We start from the raw sequence: 19,336 nt of genomic DNA on the forward strand, positions 1-19,336 counted from the left end.
GTTGGAGTTCTTATAGGGTGATTGGTTAGTAGTCCTCAAAGACATACCAAATAATGGACCCAAATTAATTACAGCTCACATGATGGAGGCCATTTTGAGACATGATGATATAGAGTGGGCTACATAGTGCTTCATCTCCTCAAAGGAGACATAGGATCCAGGACAACAATATCATTGTGACATTTAGACAATTATAGATAAGCACAAGAGAGTGTTTGAGGACATACCTCCAGGAATCCCACCAGATAAAGGGTTTGAGTATATTATTGAGCTTGAGAAGGGAGCCAAACTCATTATTACTACCCCTTTTCGTCATCCCAGGCACTACAAGGAAGAAATAGAAAATAAAATAAAGGAACTTTTAGATATGGGGCATATTAGACCCAACTCTAGCCCCTTTGCCTCTTCAGTAGTGCTGGTTAAGAATAAGGATGACATCCTTCGGATGTGTATAGACTACTGCACACTGAACAAGAGGACCATTAAGAACATGTATCTGGTTCCCTGCATTGATGAGTTATTGGATGAGCTTCAAGAGGTAATTTATTTCTCAAAGATAGACCTTCAATCAGGATACCACTAGATTCGAGTCCATGATGAGGATGTGAATAAGATAGCTTTTAGATGCCACTACAGACACTACGAGTTTTTGGTGATGCCATTTGGGATCACTAAAGCACCTGCCACTTTCCAGCCATGCATGAACCATATTTTTAAGAAAAAACTAAGGAAGAATGCATTGGTTTTCTTTGATGACATTTTAATCTCCAATAGGACTTGGGAAGAATATTTGTAGCATTTGGATGAGGTCCTTAGTCTCATGAAGGATTAGTTCTTATTTGCAAAAGAGTCTAAATGCAAATTTGGGCTAACCAAGATTCTCTATTTGGGACATGTGATTAGTGCCGAGGGGGTTAAGGTGCATCACGAGAAGATATAAGCAATTCTGCATTAGCCACCATTGAGGGATGTATCTGAGTTATGTGGTTTTCTTGGTCATTGTTCATATTATTGGTGGTTCACCAAGAGTTTTTCATAGGTAGCAGCACCCCTTACCGATTTGACATGGAAATAGGCATTTAATTGGATAGAGGATGCTGAGGCAACATTTGATAAAGTGAAACAGGTGACAAGTTCATGTCCATTGCTAGCACTTCTTAATTATTCTAGGCCCTTCATTTTAGAGTGTGATACTTCAGGAAGTGGAGTATGGAAAATATTGATGCAGGACCATCATCCCATTGCTTTTGAGAGTAGGAAACTTAGGGGTAGTGAGTTGTTATATTCCACCTATGATAAGGGGATGTTGGCTATAATGCATGTCTTAGCCAAATTTAGGTAGTACTTGGTGGGAAGTGGATTTACAATTAAAATGGATCATAATAGTTTGTGTTACTTTCTAGAATAGGAGTTGAATGAAAGGTAGTAGAAATGGGTCAACAAGATACAAGCCTATGATTTTGACATTGAATATGTCAAAGGGACAAATAATGTAGTTGTTGATGCTCTTTCTTAGTGACCCCCAGTGCTAGCATGTTATGCCATTTCAGAGATTTTAGCAAATTGGAGGTCTTAGTTATTAGTGGAGTATTCCAAAAATGCTCATGCTTGTCAGATTTTGGATGGTATACTTCAGGACGAGGAGTACAAGGTAATAAATGATGTTATATATTACAAAAATAGAATCTACTTAGTACCTGAATCTAAACTGAAGGATGGCGTTATGTGCACTATACATTATGTACCATCAATAGGGCACCCAAGATTTTTTAAAACCTATAGGCAGATCAGGGAGATATTTTTATGGAAGGGGCTTAAGGATGATGTATTGCAGCATGTTAGAGAGTGTTAGACTTGTCAGCATAACAAGTTTGAATAAGGTTTTCCTGCAAGATTACTTCAGCCCCTCCCTATTCAAGCCTAGAGGTGGGAAAGTATCTCCATGGATTTTATTACTAGTTTGCCAAGAGTCTAGGGTAGGGACTGCATCTTTGTAGTGGTGGACAAATTGACCAAGTATGTGCACTTCTTCGCAATAGCCACAGACTGATCAGCTTCTCGGGTAGCTAAGTTGCTTTTTTGAGAGGTTTTTTGGCTCATGGATTACTCAGGACTATTGTGAGTGACAAAGATAGTAGGTTTCTTGGTACCTTTTGGCAAGAGATTTTTAGATTGACAAGTACAAAGTTGACTCCCAGCACGTGCTATCACCCACAGACAGATGGCTACACCAAAATAGTGAATAAGTGGGTGGAAGGGTACTTGAAGAACTACATTGTAGGGCAGCAAAGAGCATGGGTTAAGTGGTTTTATTTGAGGGAGTATTGTTACAACACCACCTACCATATGTCCATTCGGATGACCCCTTTCCGTATCCTTTACAGTAATGAGGCCCTTTCTTTTATTGATTTGGCATTACAGGACATCTGGGCACCTCTTGCCAAAGATTGGATTATGGACCAACGGGATATCTTCTGAGCTCTCAGGGATAATATTCAATAGGCACAGAATTAGCAGAAGCTATATGTTGATCGACATCGCATTGAGCAGAGTTTTGAGGTGGGTGATAGAGTTTTTTTTCATATATAGCCATATAGATAGAGTTCCTTGAAGAAAAGTGGATCAGAGAAACTTAAGCCCAGATTCTATGGACCTTATTATATCACCAAGAGGGTAGGAGAGGTTGCTTATGAGCTAGAATTTATAGGTGACAGCCGAATCCATAATGTGTTTTATGTTTCATGCCTCAAGAAAGATGTGGGCCACTAGATTGTACCTTCAGAGAGCTTGCCCCCACTTGATGAAGTGGGTAAACTTATTTTGGTGCTGGAGAAAGTGATTCAAACCCAAGAGAGGAGGCTACGTAATAGAACCATCAGGGAATATTTAGTCCGATGGAAAGACTTACCATACGAAGACGCCACTTGGGAAGGTGAGTCTATATTGCAACATCTAACATTGAGATTTTTTGAGAGCAAGTAATCCCAGGAAGGGAGGACTGTCATGTCCACTTCTTAGCAGTAGCAATTTTGTTGCCAGTTTAATCTATCTCCACATTCAGATAGATTAATGACATTATCTAATAGGATATATACTAGTCACAATCGGGATTTAATTTAATTTACTTCAGAATTTTATTAAAGTGTGTGGAATTAAGTCATTTTAATGTTGTAAAGCTATTTACTTTATAAAATGGCTTTAAGTGACTATACAACGAAAATGGAGTTTAATCCCTCATTCCTTGCTCCTTGTGTTTTCCCTCACTTCGAGGCTATAAAAGAGAGCTTGTATTGGGATTAATGAACACACAAGAATTTAAGAACTAAAATACTCTAAGTTCTGATTGCTTTAATGTGACTAGTTTCTGAACTGTGAGGACGAAAACCCTCTAGTTATTTATGAGAAGAGGTTGGACGTCACCCCAACTCTTCATTGGTTTGCTAGAAGATATGCAAAATTATGAGAAGGGAAGAAAGCCACATTTTTTTGAAGATTGCACACAGGAAATGGCATATGAGAGTTTATTCAACAGTGGGTCTGGCAGTAGTAAATAATAGACAAGTATGACTAAGTATTCTTGAATATACAGTGATTTTGCTATAGGAAGGCGAGTTTGTTGATAATTTGAGGGTGATATTGGAAGTAGAATCTCCAGTCTGGCACGTTATTCAGAAAAGAGAACATGCACCATATAGTTTTGAACTCATCCATAGGAGCATGCGGGATACCAGTAAGCCAACACTACTGCTCATTCTGACCAAAGAATCCCTCCCCCATAAGCAGGTGTTCAGCTCTCACGTGACAAGGTGGTTGTAAATGAAAGGAAGGTTGGGTCAGTTGGACATTGAGTACAGGAGTAGATGCCAAGTAATATCACTATAGTCAAAACTCTGGACGCGGGTCTGCTATTTCTTCACACCTTATTCTCCGTTATCTACATTCATGGGATTGTGATAACCGTCTAACATGAAGGTACCATTGTAAAAATTGTTATGATAATGTTGAAGTTAAGTCCAACTAGTTTTTGTAATAACAGATCTTGATTTGTTAAGGAGTCACTTAGTGAATGTTCTAAGCAGTGTGTACTCATTTTGGAAACACGTTGTTTTCTGGTGCTAAGAATTTGTTTTCTGTTAATTGTTTATGTAAGTCCCATTGAAAGGGTCAATTTCTGAGAAATAATGCAGTAATATTAGGTCACATTCTAAATTCATATTCTGAGTCTGAAACAAAGGAAAAATCAGTATTTACTGAACTAATTTAGAAGAGTTTGTGCTTAATGTGCCATGTTGTTTCTTTTTATGAATAGAATCTCAACGCAAGTTAGCACAGACTTTCAAATTACTAAGTAGAATGTATTAAAGGATGTGGTATAATTGTTTGACAAAATTCTAGCTATAGTATGAACTTATTGAAATTGAAAATTACCTCAGAATATTACACATTTGGAGAATAGAACATAATAGAGAACAACAAGAGTTGTAGAAGCATTTGCAGTGTTAGCAAATGAGTTTACAATGATAACAAACAGTGTTGCAATGTTAGTAAGGGCATAGTGATAGCATTGGGGATAGTAGTGGATAATATCAACAGGAGAAATTAGGAGGTTTTCTGAATTCTGCCACTAAGAGGCAAGAAATTTTGTATCTCTTGATTTGCCGAAGTTAATAAATTTTTCACATGCAGAACTAGTTTTCCCTTAGGGGGTTTTCCAAAAATGATTTGTCCAAAAATATTGTGTTCTCTGTGTTATGAATTTCTTTCCATATTTTATTGGTGAAGTTGCAGTTGTGCTATTTTTCGATATAAGTTGGGAATTTATTTTCAGCAGTTTAATAATTGTTTATGATAGAAGATTAATAATCAGTGTCTGCAATAGTGTTAATTTTCACACTATTTGTGATCAGTCATCCTCACTCAAAGCAACGGATCAAATGTGAATTGTAATTTGACTAATGCTGAGAATCAGTTTGAAAGCTTCTATAATTTCAATAATGTAATTCTGTACATTCTAAACCTATTTTCAAAATTATGTTTGGTTGCAAGAACAGGAATAGGAAATTAGAATATATTTTCTATTTTCTGTTTCCTGTGCTAATTGGAATATATTTTCTATTTTCTGTTTCCTGTGCTAATTGGAATAAAGAATAGGAAAACATATTTCCATTTTATCCTTAAAATGAACTCTGTCCATTCCAAAAAATAATTGTTATGTGTCTTAATCTAGAATGTTGGTAGCTGACACTGAGTAAACAAACTGTACATTTATCTTAGATATATAATCATATACATCTTTAAAACACGCTTGGCTACTGTAATAATATGTTTCTTCTACTTTCAATCCGATTTGATTGCTATAGACTGATAAATGCGTGCCATTTACTCTTTACCTCACAGGCTGGTGTTCTAGACCAGAGAGTCCGAGAGCAATTAGGCTTCCAGGTCCTTCGAACAAGAAGCGTGAGCAAGAGAACCTCAAACCCCTCCTGAAACGAAGACCTCCTCTTCGTAGCAGACGACCGACGCATACTGCGTCGCAAAGTACAGTCAGAAATGGGTCCGAACAAGAACAATCACAGACAACTTCAATCCACGGTGGAACGAGCAGTACAAATGGCCGGTGCACGACCCATACACGGCCCTCACATTGGGGGTCTTCAACAACTGGAAAATCTTCAACGCGGTGAATGCAGACAAGGCAACAAAGCCCGATCACAGGATCGGCAAGGTTCGAATCCGGGTCTCGACCTTGGAGAGAAACAGTGTACACAAATTCATACCTGCTTCTTGTTCTGCTACCATCTGGGCTGAAGAAAATGGGGGAAATTGAGCTCGCAGTTCGATTCTCGTGCCCGTCGCTCCTCGACGTAATGCAACTCTACACACAGCCGCTGCTGCCGAGAATGCATTACCTTCACCCGCTGGGGCTAATGCAGCAGGACATGCTGAGGAACACGGCAATGAAGATCGTTGCACTCAGATTGTCCCACTCCGAACCCCCTCTTCGGCAGGAAGCCGTTCAGTACATAATGGACACCGATTTCAATTCCTGGAGCATGAGGAGGAGTAAAGCAAACTGGTTCAGAATCATGAATGTTCTCTCCGTGCTTGTGAATGTAACCAAATGGGTCGATGACATTTGCCAAGGGAAGAACCCTGTTATGACAGTCTTGGTTCATATGCTCTCTTATCCTTGTCTGGTACCCGGAACTCATTGTTCCCAGCATTTTCTTCTACGCGATCTTGATCGGCTCATGGAACTACAGATTCCGGCCCAGAATGCCTCCGCACATGGACATTTGGATTTCTCAGGCGGATACAGTCGACCAAGATGAGCTCGAAGAGGAATTCGACCTCATTCCGAGCACTAAGCCCCCTGAAGTTGTGAAGGCACTGGCTAAATAGCCACGATAATGCACCGGCTAGCCAGTGCCGTTACATTTCCGTCCGTTAACTATGCGGAACAAAACGTACTCTAACCTGCCAAACGTACTCTGACGGTACAGGTTTTCGCGAGCTTGGATGACGGTGCAGCCGTTATTGGTGACGGCAACGACTAAATCGTAAATTATTTTATCTGACATGTCAGCGGTCTTCCTTCACCGTGAGTTTCAACGTATTATACGGACGGTGACAATCCTTCCTTGAAAACCTTCACCATTGACGATAAATTTCTCAACATTTTTTTATTTTGATTACTTATTCTTTAATATTTTTAATTTTAAAGATTATTTTAAATATTATTGAATAGATTTAAACTAATTTAATATATAAACTGAATATTAGTTTAAATATATAGTATAGTAATTTAATTTATTGTTATATATATATATATAAAATATCATATGTTATATATATTAAATATTATATATTATATATATAAATACAAAAATGTTATATATATATTTTCTTAAATTAGTTTAAATCTATTGTAACAATGATTCATAAATTCAAAAAGTTTAACTAATTTAAGAAAATATATATAACAATAAATTAAATTATTAAACTATATATTTAAACCAATTCTTAAATTAGTTTAAATCTATAACAACAATATTTAAACTAATTCTTAAATTAGTTTAAATTGATTGTAACAATGATTCATGAATTCAAAAAAATATTATTGGTATAGATTTAAACTAATTTAAGAATTGGTTTAAATATATAGTTTAATAATTTAATTTATTGTTATATATATTTTCTTAAATTAGTTAAACTTTTTGAATTTATGAATCATTGTTACAATAGATTTAAACTAATTTAAGAAAAAATATAAAATATTTTTGTATGTATACATATAATATTTAATATTTAATATATATAACAATAAATTAAATTACTAAACTATATATTTAAACTAATTCTTAAATTAGTTTAAATCTATTACAATAATATTTAAACTAATATTAAGTTTATATATATAAACTAACTTTTTAATATTTTAATATATATTTAAATGAACTTTTTAAAAATTAAAATATTATAATTTTATAAATCTTTAAAATTAATAATATTAAAGAATAAGTAATCAAAATAAAAAAATGTTTTTTAACACTTGAGAAATTTATCGTTAGCGATGAAGGACTCACGATGAAGGAAGGCCGCTGACATGTCAGATAAATCGCAGGGTGCAGGTGCCAGGTGAAAGGACAGCTATAGACATGCTAGGCTTGAACAAAATAATTTACGATTTAGCCGTTGCCGTTGGTGACGGCCTAGTGAAGTCACGCTTACGTGATCCTGAACGCTGACGTCAAATATACGTAACAATGTAGGGTACATGCGGTGCTTCTTTGTACCAATCTGTCCACGAAGGATTGTAAATGTGGTGTGCTTTCACATGAAATCCTTAATTGCTTACTGTCTTTTGACTTGACTACTAATTAGTAACACGCTACCAAGAATACAACTTGTTCAAGGAGTGAGAAAGAAATTGGGGAACATAGTCATCATCGTCATTGTAAATAGTTTGGCGCTTCGTTTTACTAAACCACGTAAGTGTTTGTCCCACCATCACCATTATGTTCTACACTTATTCCTTGTCCCAAAAGAAATTAGAAACTTCCACTAAAAGTCACTTTTAGGTTGCGAAAATATCACGGACAATAATAAAAAAATAAAATCAAATAATTAACCTTTTTAGTCCCCCGAAGACTATAGTTTTCGGGGGATTCTTCTCCTATTAAATCATGTTTTGAAAGTTGTGTAGACTCTCCAAACCTATGGTCATTTCAAATAATTAGATTAAAATATAATTTATTGCAATTTTTAGAATTTATGATTGGACACAATTATTTTTGCTAAGAGTTATTTTTAGTTTTAAGTTAACAAATTTAGCAAATACTGTTAGCAATCCATGTATCTAAGGACCATGGGCATGTGGCTGATATGTAGTTTGACATTTTGCATCCATGCATGCTAGTCTTTGATGTTATTTCTATTTAAACTTTATCTCAAACCATATTGTTTTCCCATGCATTCCCTTTTTCACTTCTTCGACATGGTAAAGCTTGAGCAACTAGCATGTTATTTGTTATTTTGGAATCTTCTTTTTAACTCTTAAAAGATCATACACCTTAAACAATTGTTTAAGTATTTTATGTTTCAATTTTTTTACTAAAAAACAATAATGTAAAAAGTTTATTTTTAGGTCTTTGAATGCTAGTTTATCTTGGCTTGAATAAATTGAAGCATATAGAATTTCAAATTCAACCATGTATGTGAAGAGATTCCTCAAGGGAAATCACTCCTTATTTTTTCAGCTGATCCATTTCTTCACAATGATTGTCTATGCAGACAACCTCTAGCTTCCTATAAAAATGGCTGACATGCTTGGTATTCGTTTTAAGTCCCAATCTATTCCTGCTCTTATCTCTACAAGATTGATTTAATGTGTTTGTCTTGATTGAGGATTATGATTCACAAACATCAACTAGAGTGTTGACTATAATAGAGTGGAATCCAATGAAAATTATGCCCAATGTTCAACAATTTCAAGTACTTTGGCCTTCATGATGGACCATATTAAGGATGATTGCTTTCAATCATAGTGTTCAAGATTTTCCAACAATAGAAACTTCCATCATCCCATAAAAACAAATGATTTAAAGAAATGTTATTTTAGCTAGTACATTGTTTGTTGAAAATTCACTAAAGGGTATTTGTTACAAAGGCAAAAAGTGCTCCTATTAGTAAATAAAATATTTTTGAAAAGAGAATTTACTATTAGATTTTTTTTACTATATAGTCTCACAACTATTCCATTTGAAAAATCAGAATATGATGTTTACTATATATATATATATATATATATATATTTATTGATAAACAACAAAATGGAATGTTTGGTATCATATATTATTTTTAAGATTATATATATATATATATATATATATATATATATATATATATATATATAATCTTAAAAATAATATATGATACCAAACATTCCATTTTGTTGTTTATCAATAAATAAATAAAGACTAACATAAAATGAATAGTTTAATACAAAATATTATGGTAGTTATATAATTAAATAAATATCATGTGAACTATATGGGTGATACTAAATAAATAGAAAAATCAGTTTGTAACCAGTCAAGCATAAGTATGGATTACATTATTATTTGTCAATATGATGTTTTTAAGAAATTAATTAGAGAATTCATTATATACCTGGTGTTTTCTAAAATCAATTTCTTATAGAATTTAATTGAAAATTTTGGTACACTATTCTTATACAAAATGTTTCAGAAAGTGTTGTGCCCATCTTTGATACAATTCAATTTCATAGGCTAGATGTGTTACTATTAGCTTAGGAATATATATTTCAATTGTAACCATGTGAGAATGAGGAGTTGTGAATAATTATGTTTCATGATTCTATTGTTTCAGTGCATTTTATTTGACACTATGAAGGAAAATTGAAATATTTGTTTTCATTTAATTCTAAAACCATAAAAAATAGTGATAAAAGTAACAAATTATAAATATAAAATATTTTTCTTGATGTATTTAGATAGCAACCAAAAAGGGGGGACTAACCCAGTGGTACAAAGGACTGGAGACCAGCTAGTAGTTACCCCCTACTATCTAACCAATCCTTTTTCTAGACATATAAAACATCATAATGTTTAAAACCATAACATTATACTTCAAAATATCAGCATCAACCATATTGCCCATAACATACATATCATGCCAAAAAATAATCTAGCAACAAAGATTGCAAGCACTGGTATGAACCTATAAACTTATCGAGTAGGGGCTTAATGTAGTTCACCATGATCTTAGAGAGGATACTATAAATCATGTTGTAGAGGTTTATGGGTCTAAATTCCTTGGGATGTCTCGATCCCTCCATCTTTGGAATTAACACTATGAATGTTTGGTTAAGTTCCTTCAATAGCTTGCTTGTTCTCACAAATTCACCAACAATATGATAAATATCATACTTGATGATATCCCAAAACTCCTAAAAAAATGTAGGGGGAATCCTATTTGGCTCTAGGGTTTTAAACTGATTCATACTAAACACAACTTTTCCCACTTCCTCCTCTATAACCTTCTCAATCAAGGCATTGTTCACCTAGTCATCAACAACTAGGTTCATTATCTTTAATATATCCTCCTGAGTGTTAATACTAATTCAATTTGGTGATGGGTTGTAGATCTCCTAAAAATAGTTTGAGGCCCAATCCTCTATCCCATCCTCCTTTGATATTTCTTGACCATTATTGTCCACCAATAGACCAATTGTGTTTCTCTTTTTTTCTCTTTGATGTCAATCTATGGAAGAAGGTAGTTTTCCTATCCCCCTCCTCCAACCACTACACTCTAGATCATTTCTTCCATAATATTTCCTCCTATTCCAACAAAACTTTCCACTTAGTCTAGCATTCATTTTCCTCAGTTTGATGATTTAGAGAAGAATTACCACTTGCTAGATTAGCTTGGAGGGACTCTAACTTATTCTCAATCATCTTCTTTTACTTAAAGATGTTTCCAAATGATGACTTGCTCCATCCTTTGACCTCTTTGCAAATTCTTTCAAGTTTCCTAGAAATGTAGAACATTTTAGAACCTTGGACAAGCATGTTCCACCATTGAGCAATACACTTTTTGAACTCTGGGTGAGAGTCCCACATTATCTCATACCTAAAGTGTCTTCACTTGTTTAACTAGTTATGCTTCCATGACAAAAACTACATAGAGTGGTCAGAGATAGTCCTTAGGTAGGCATTTAAGGAGGTATGCAGGAATATGTCCCCAGGAAGCCCACTAAGTCATGCATACTCTCATAGAAGTCCTCAACCCACCTAATTTTTCTATGGGGTATGTTAAAGTCCCCAATACACAAAATGTTCACATGTCTCATGGTGTCAGCAAGTTTTGTTGCCTCATCCTAGACCAAAAGCTACCCATTACGGGTATTAGGGGTATAGAAGTTAAATAAGTTCTAGTTACAAGTTTTGGAGGTGAAGCCCACCACCATAAAATGGGGGCTTAGGAAAATCTCATTTCTGAAAGCTTTATCCATATTCTAAAGAATCGCAATGCTTCTTGAAGTAGCTGTCATGACTATATAAGAGAACTTAGCTCCTGTCCATAGATAGTCTGCCACTCTAGAGAACACTTGCTCTATCATTTTTACTTCCTACAAAAGAATCATGCCAACCTTCAATTCCATAATATTTTGTTTAACTTCATACTACTTCATGGGGCTATTCAACCCTCTCACATTGTAGGATATTATCTTCATCTTATATTTGTTTGGATCTCGACTAGGGTCTTTTATTTCCCATGTGTTATATCTTTTTCATCTCCTTTTGTCAGAGATTCTTAGTTGGCATTTAGCTGATCCACTAATTGTATCATAGTCATATCTTGAAGGGATATTATTTTCTTCAACTAGGTAGAAGAAACGTTTGATTGTAGAGTTTTGACTTGATCCTGTGTATAAATATTTGTTACATCATTCAAAAATCTCATTTGCATTTTTGAATTTAGCTTTTTCCTCAAATTCTAATAGTTTTAAATCTTTTTACCTCAACTAATTGTTGTCCAAAAGTAGTCAAAGCATTTTCATGCAAACATTCATCTAACAAAGAAATATTGCCGCACATATCACATGTACTAGAAAGACATGCATTGAAAAGAAAGTATTGATCATTAGGTGGCTTACAAAACAAACCTAATATGAAATCTTTTATAGTTTGAGGTGGTACTTTTATACCACATTCTTGCAATATTTCTTTACTATGCATGGTACCATGTATAGATCGAAATAAATCATAATGGTAACAAAATTGAATATGAGTTTTACAACAACATGTGATTCTTTCCTTGTTAATCCTTAAATAGCATGGTTTACACTTTTCAAAAGATCTTTGACTAATGGTAATATTTAATACCTTACCATCTACAAATTTTTTAAACAATTTAGTTTGAGTCATGTCCAAAAGGTGTTTAGGATGTGGATCACGTATTTTTGACCCAATTCTCAAATTAAGAACATCTCTTGAATTAGGTGATACTCTTGTATTATCATGCCAAAAAATTTCAATCAAATTTTTGACTTCACTAGTAAGTTTCATATCACATCTCGGAAGTCTACCACTAGAAGTCCATAAAATATTTGCTGGATCACAGTCAAAGTTAACCCTTCTCTTTACAACTCTTTCTATAGTCTTACGATTCACATTAAGATATCCACTTATGTTGCTAATCAATCTTTTGTTAGATGTTGATTCGTTAACTAAAGCTGTTGTTATTGCTCGTCGTGTTGCATTCTTATTTGTTAACTTGAACACCATATTGCACAAGACTAATTGATGACAACGTGATTAGCTCAAATTTTAAACTTTTCTTTAGTTTTGAGATTTTTTAATTGAATATTTCAAAGAAATTATAATGTTTTAAATCATCGTTGCATTACTATAATGTCAACTAAATAAAGTAGAAATTTTAATTATGATTTTCTCTCTCTTAAGAATTAGCATTAATTCAAATTTTGTTTTCATGTTAAACTAATTTTTCAATTTCATTTTATATGATTATTTAGTTTTTATTATGTAAGTTTCTTATTATTTAAGTCATAAAAATTAAAAAATAATATTAAATTATAATAAAAGATGATAAACATATTTAACCATACTGTCATTATGAATCACTTTGATACAAAATTTTCAATTTTCTTTTAAAAAAATTTAATAACTTGACATATTTTAGTTTGAAAAAAATAACTATTTCCAGGTGGTTTTGATTTAGTATTTGAATTTGCATCTAAAACATTGAATTCGGCTATATCTATAATTCAAAAAAGTATATAATATTTACAAAGAAATTTTCTTAACCATTATATCATAGCAATGGTTCCAATAGAAAATGATCCATAATTAAAGATAGTTGCTTAGACAAATTGTACTTTAAAGCAACAAAAGAAGAAAGATATGACCCCATTAGTTGCAACAATTGTGCAAAATTCATGTTATGTTACTGTCATCTTGCAATCTTCCACTACTAGATTTTACATCATTTATGTTCCGAAAACACATTGTACTAGATATGGTACTCGATGATCCCAAAAGGTAGGGACTCAAGCTCGCAAAGAGCTCTTGTTTTTTAATGTTATTAAAAAGAGATCTTTAATCAAAGTATCTTCAATTGCAAATTTACTTTAAATTAAAAGTTAACAAAAGTCAAAACCTTAAATAAAATTGAAATTTTTAATTTAAAAAAATATCTCCATCTATAAAGTAATTTTTTCTAAAAATTAACCATACTGATTGATCCTTCTATAGAACTCAAATATTATTTTGATTATCAATAGAAAAGAACCAAAAATTAAACTTAAATTAAAGTTTGACAAGAATAAATTAATGGTGCTAGGGTAAAGAGTGAGGTGGTATTGTTTTTATGTCAAAAAAAATTCTAAAGGCATTGCAAATTATAATATTAATTATGAAATCGTACATGGTACAATCTTTCGTACAAACCTATTAGCTTAGTTAGTTAGAGCATCGTGCTAATAATGTGAAGGTCGTAGGTTTGAGACCTGCATAGGCCATTCTAATAAAAACCAAGGTAACTACTATATTTCCTTGTTTCTCACATTTCAAACATTTTACGATACAATTTTTTAAAACATTTTACAGTACTTTCTTATGTTCTCAACACCTCATGTTTCTCACATTTTAAACATTTTATGGTACTTTCTTATGTTCTCAATACCTCATAAAGTAACTCTTTCACATTTTGTTGTAGTGGATAAAAAAGTTGCATGATTGTTAGCAAGCGTCAAAGCCTAAGTTGGAAGCCAAATCTATGTAGCTTCCTACATTGTTACATATACAATGTAACAAAAACCAAGGTAACTATAACATATAAATTACATAGGCCATTCTAATAAAAACCAAGGTAACTGTATTTCCTTGTTTCTCACATTTCAAACATTTTACGATACTTTTTTCAAACATTTTTTGATGCTTTCTTATGTTCTCAATGCCTCATGTTTCTCACATTTCAAACATTTTACAGTACTTTCTTATGTTCTCAACGCCTCAAAAAGTTACTCTTTCGCATTCTGTTGTAGTGGATAAAAAAGTTGCATGGTTGTTAGCAAGCATTGGAGCCCAAGTTGGAAGCCAAATCTATGTAGCTTCCTACATTGTTACATATACAATGTAACAAAAACCAAGGTAACTATAACCTATACATTGCATTGGCCATTCTAATAAAAACCAAGGTAACTGTATTTCCTTGTTTCTTGCATTTCAAACATTTTACTATACTTTTTTCAAACATTTTATGGTACTTTCTTACGTTCCCAATGCCTCATGTTTCTCACATTTCAAACATTTTATGGGACTTTCTTATGTTCTCAACGCCTCAAAAAGTTACTCTTTCACATTGTATTGTAGTGGACAAAAAAGTTGCATGGCTATTAGCAAGCATTGGAGCCTAAGTTGGAAGCCAAATCTATGTAGTTTCCCACATTGTTACATATACAAAGTTTTTTAAGCGACGAAACCATAGACCGACACAAGTAATACTATAAAGATCTTTTTTTTGGGTTAAAATATATATTTTAGAATGTCAAATACAAAGTGTTGGATATTTTGAATGATGTATGATCTATTAGATTTCTACAATCTATGTAAATGAGATTTTAAATTTTTGGAATTGATTGTGTAGAGTTTTTTGCTATCAATGTTTAGGATCATACTACATGATCCATCATGATGTACTTATTCAACTTAATTTTTATTATTATCAAAATTGGAACATGTTCTTGTTTGTTTTGTATTGCATATTTTTGTTACATTTGATCTATAAAATTTATCAGAGTTCTAAAATCCATTTTTCAGACAAGATTTGTTTATGGATTTGATCATGTATTTTATTTTTAGCATCAACTTTTTGGATCGCACTATGTGATCCATCACCAAGATGAGAGAATGCAAGAATAGAAATCGGATTACACTCTGTCCATTATCAGGATGGGATAATGCAAGAATAGAACTCAGAACACATCTGTGATCCATCATCAGGATGAGAGAATACAAGAATAGAAAGGTTGTATGGTAAAAGTAACATGCACAATCAAATCCATAAAGAAATATTGCTACTAATTTAAGAAAATATATATACAAACATTTTATGGGACTTTCTTATGTTCTCAACGCCTCAAAAAGTTACTCTTTCACATTGTATTGTAGTGGACAAAAAATTGCATGGCTATTAGCAAGCATTGGAGCCTAAGTTGGAAGCCAAATCTATGTAGTTTCCTACATTGTTACATATACAAAGTTTTTTAAGCGACGAAATCATAGACCGACACAAGTAATACTATAAAGATCTTTTTTTTGGGTTAAAATATATATTTTAGAATGTCAAATACAAAGTGTTGGATATTTTGAATGATGTATGATCTATTAGATTTCTACAATCTATGTAAATGAGATTTTAAATTTTTGGAATTGATTGTGTAGAGTTTTTTGCTATCAATGTTTAGGATCATACTACATGATCCATCATGATGTACTTATTCAACTTAATTTTTATTATTATCAAAATTGGAACATGTTCTTGTTTGTTTTGTATTGCATATTTTTGTTACATTTGATCTATAAAATTTATCAGAGTTCTAAAATCCATTTTTCAGACAAGATTTGTTTATGGATTTGATCATGTATTTTATTTTTAGCATCAACTTTTTGGATCGCACTATGTGATCCATCACCAAGATGAGAGAATGCAAGAATAGAAATCGGATTACACTCTGTCCATTATCAGGATGGGATAATGCAAGAATAGAACTCAGAACACATCTGTGATCCATCATCAGGATGAGAGAATACAAGAATAGAAAGGTTGTATGGTAAAAGTAACATGCACAATCAAATCCATAAAGAAATATTGCTACTAATTTAAGAAAATATATATATAACATTTTTGTATTTATATATATAATATATAATATTTAATATATATAACATATGATATTTAATATATATAACAATAAATTAAATTACTATACTATATATTTAAACTAATATTCAGTTTATATATTAAATTAGTTTAAATCTATTCAATAATATTTAAAATAATCTTTAAAATTAAAAATATTAAAGAATAAGTAATCAAAATTAAAAAATGTTGAGAAATTTATCGTCAATGGTGAAGGTTTTCAAGGAAGGATTGTCACCGTCCGTATAATACGTTGAAACTCACGGTGAAGGAAGACCGCTGACATGTCAGATAAAATAATTTACGATTTAGTCGTTGCCGTCACCAATAACGGCTGCACCGTCATCCAAGCTCGCGAAAACCTGTACCGTCAGAGTACGTTTGGCAGGTTAGAGTACGTTTTGTTCCGCATAGTTAACGGACGGAAATGTAACGGCACTGGCTAGCCGGTGCATTATCGTGGCTATTTAGCCAGTGCCAGTTGTGAAGGCCCGATATGATCGCCTGCGGAGCTTGGCCGCTAGGATTCAGACCGTTTGGGGGACTTTGCGACGCAGGGTGAGAGGATTCAGTCATTGCTCACCTGGAGAGATCCTCGCGCCACCGGGATTTTTATAGCCGTTTGTTTCATGGTTTCGGTGGTCTTGTACGTTGTGCCTTTCAAGGCCGTGGCTGTTGTTCTTGGGCTCTACTTTCTACGGCATCCCAGGTTCAGAGAGCCCATGCCGCCTTCTTATCTTAATTTCTTCAGGCGCTTGCCTGCCCTTTCTGATCGCATGATGTAGTAAGTGCGGGTGCTTTGAAGTAATTCGATAAAGTAGCCGTTTCCTGAGATTTTTATACGGAATTTTTTATTATAGGACGAGAGTGGGGAAACTTATAAAAAACGTGTATGTAAATTGCGAGAGCAATGTAACTATTCTAAGCCTATATATCATTGTTTTTTCTGAAGAAATTCTAAAATTTTGTAAGTTTATATATATGACCAATGGTAGCTCTGTGCGGAATTAAACGGTGGGAGACGGAAGGAATCATTTTATTTTTTAAGACTTGATTGACAGGCTATGACTATTTAGGTACCGTCCTCCTTTTCTTAATGCTGTTTTTGACTTTCTTTTGAAGAGCAAATGCGAGTCGTAAAGCATTCGGTAATTTTATTATTAGTAGTAGCAATTGCATCTTAGTGTGCAATGGTAGGTCATATATAAAAGATCAATTAAGGGAGAGTGCATTAATAGATAGGAGGTCAATTATCTATCTATGATCAGACTCCCACTACTTTTTACTTTTATTAAATCAATTCCATCAATTATCTATCTATGATCAGACTCCCACTACTTTTTACTTTTATCAAATCAATTCCATCAACAGTAGCATTGCTAGTCCAAAGTATGATATTTTGGGAACCAACTGGTGATCAAGGAGGACATTCTAGGGCTTCAAATAATAGTGTGAATAAATCTCGATTGTTAGTCGAAGAGGTGCTTGTCCAAATCAGACCCATTCATGTACTCGTACATCAAAACACCCTTTGATAGTTTTTCCCACTACAGAAGCCGATGAGGCGTACGAGGTTTACGTGGTGTATACACTTGCAGCCATTTGTTGTCACCTCTGCTTCAAACTTCCTCTCCCTCTTGCCCATCTTTGATCTCTCCAGCACATTCATGACCACAAGTGTGTTGTCTCTTAGCTTCCCTTTGTAAATAGATCCAAAACCCCTTGCACCGAGTTTGTCCGAGAGGTTTCCAGTTGCTCTTTTCAGAGCCTTGTAGATCAATCTTCCGAGACCTTTACATTCAGAGATTGGCTATGAAATTATAACGTTGATTCTTGACTATTCTCCACAACACAACACCCAATAAAAAAATTCCCAGAATAAAAGGATGGATTCTTTAACATCTAAAGTGGATAGAAAGTCCCAACCAATCTGCCCACACTACTACACGAAGGCCTATTTTAAAACTTTTTTAAAGACATAATTAAAATTTTGTCTTAATCATTTAAGTTATTTATTCAATTATAATAAATTATAAATGAAAATGAATGTACTTATCTTAAATTAAAAGGTAAGACAAAGCACATGCATTTTCATTTAATCTACATACATAGAGGCACTAAAGAATGGCGCAATGGAGGGAAATTTTTGGAGGAAATGTCAAAAATTTTAGAATAAACACACACTCGACCATGCATGCGTACAGATTATACCAGTTCTACATCCTTTGCAAATGGTGAGTATCTAAGATTTGTGTATTACCCATTTCTCCCATCATCTCGTCAAGCTAAAGAAAGTTATTTTCTTGCATTCTCCAATTCTATGTCTTGTTGTCTTTTACTTTTTAATCTGTATTTTCTTTACATTCTCTACTTCTACTTCTTATAGTTTTTAAAGTTTTTATTATGTATTTTATTTAGATTTGAGATCTGTAGTTTATGCCCTAAATCTGATGTCCTACTCACAGTAAGAAAGAATTTGGAAGAAATCATTTAACAGTAACAATCAAGTGGGTTTTAGGCATTTTTATTTAATAGTCAGATATTAGCTATTATTTTAGTAGCCATGGCCATTAACAACCACAACCCATCTTATATGAACAAGCAACTGAACTGGTGAAAATTTTATCTTTTATTTTTGCCTACTATAATGACCCATACTAATAGGCCACTAAACTAACCCTAGATTTAACACACTGCTAGAATATATAGCTGAAATAAAAGAAATAATAGTGCTAATGTATTCATTCAAAATGAAAACCAAATGTTTTTACAAATGATATGGTAAATTTTAGCACCAAAACATTATGACATAGCACATTACAGAGAAACCCTAATTGGCTGTATACAATTGAGAACTTGTTGCAAC

The 19,336-nt window shown here is 33.2% G+C and overlaps 2 pseudogenes; one reads left to right on the forward strand and one right to left on the reverse strand.

Moving 5' to 3' along the window:
• LOC149541676 (UDP-glycosyltransferase 85A1-like) overlaps positions 1–19,336 on the reverse strand; it is a 117,386-nt pseudogene that overhangs the window by 11,706 nt on the left and 86,344 nt on the right.
• Positions 368–17,333, forward strand: LOC149541678 (protein QUIRKY-like; annotated as a pseudogene).

This window comes from Cupressus sempervirens, chromosome 8, assembly GCF_028749045.1.
Source record: "Cupressus sempervirens isolate cs-2001-9-10 chromosome 8, ASM2874904v1, whole genome shotgun sequence".
NCBI classification, from domain to species: Eukaryota; Viridiplantae; Streptophyta; class Pinopsida; order Cupressales; family Cupressaceae; genus Cupressus; species Cupressus sempervirens.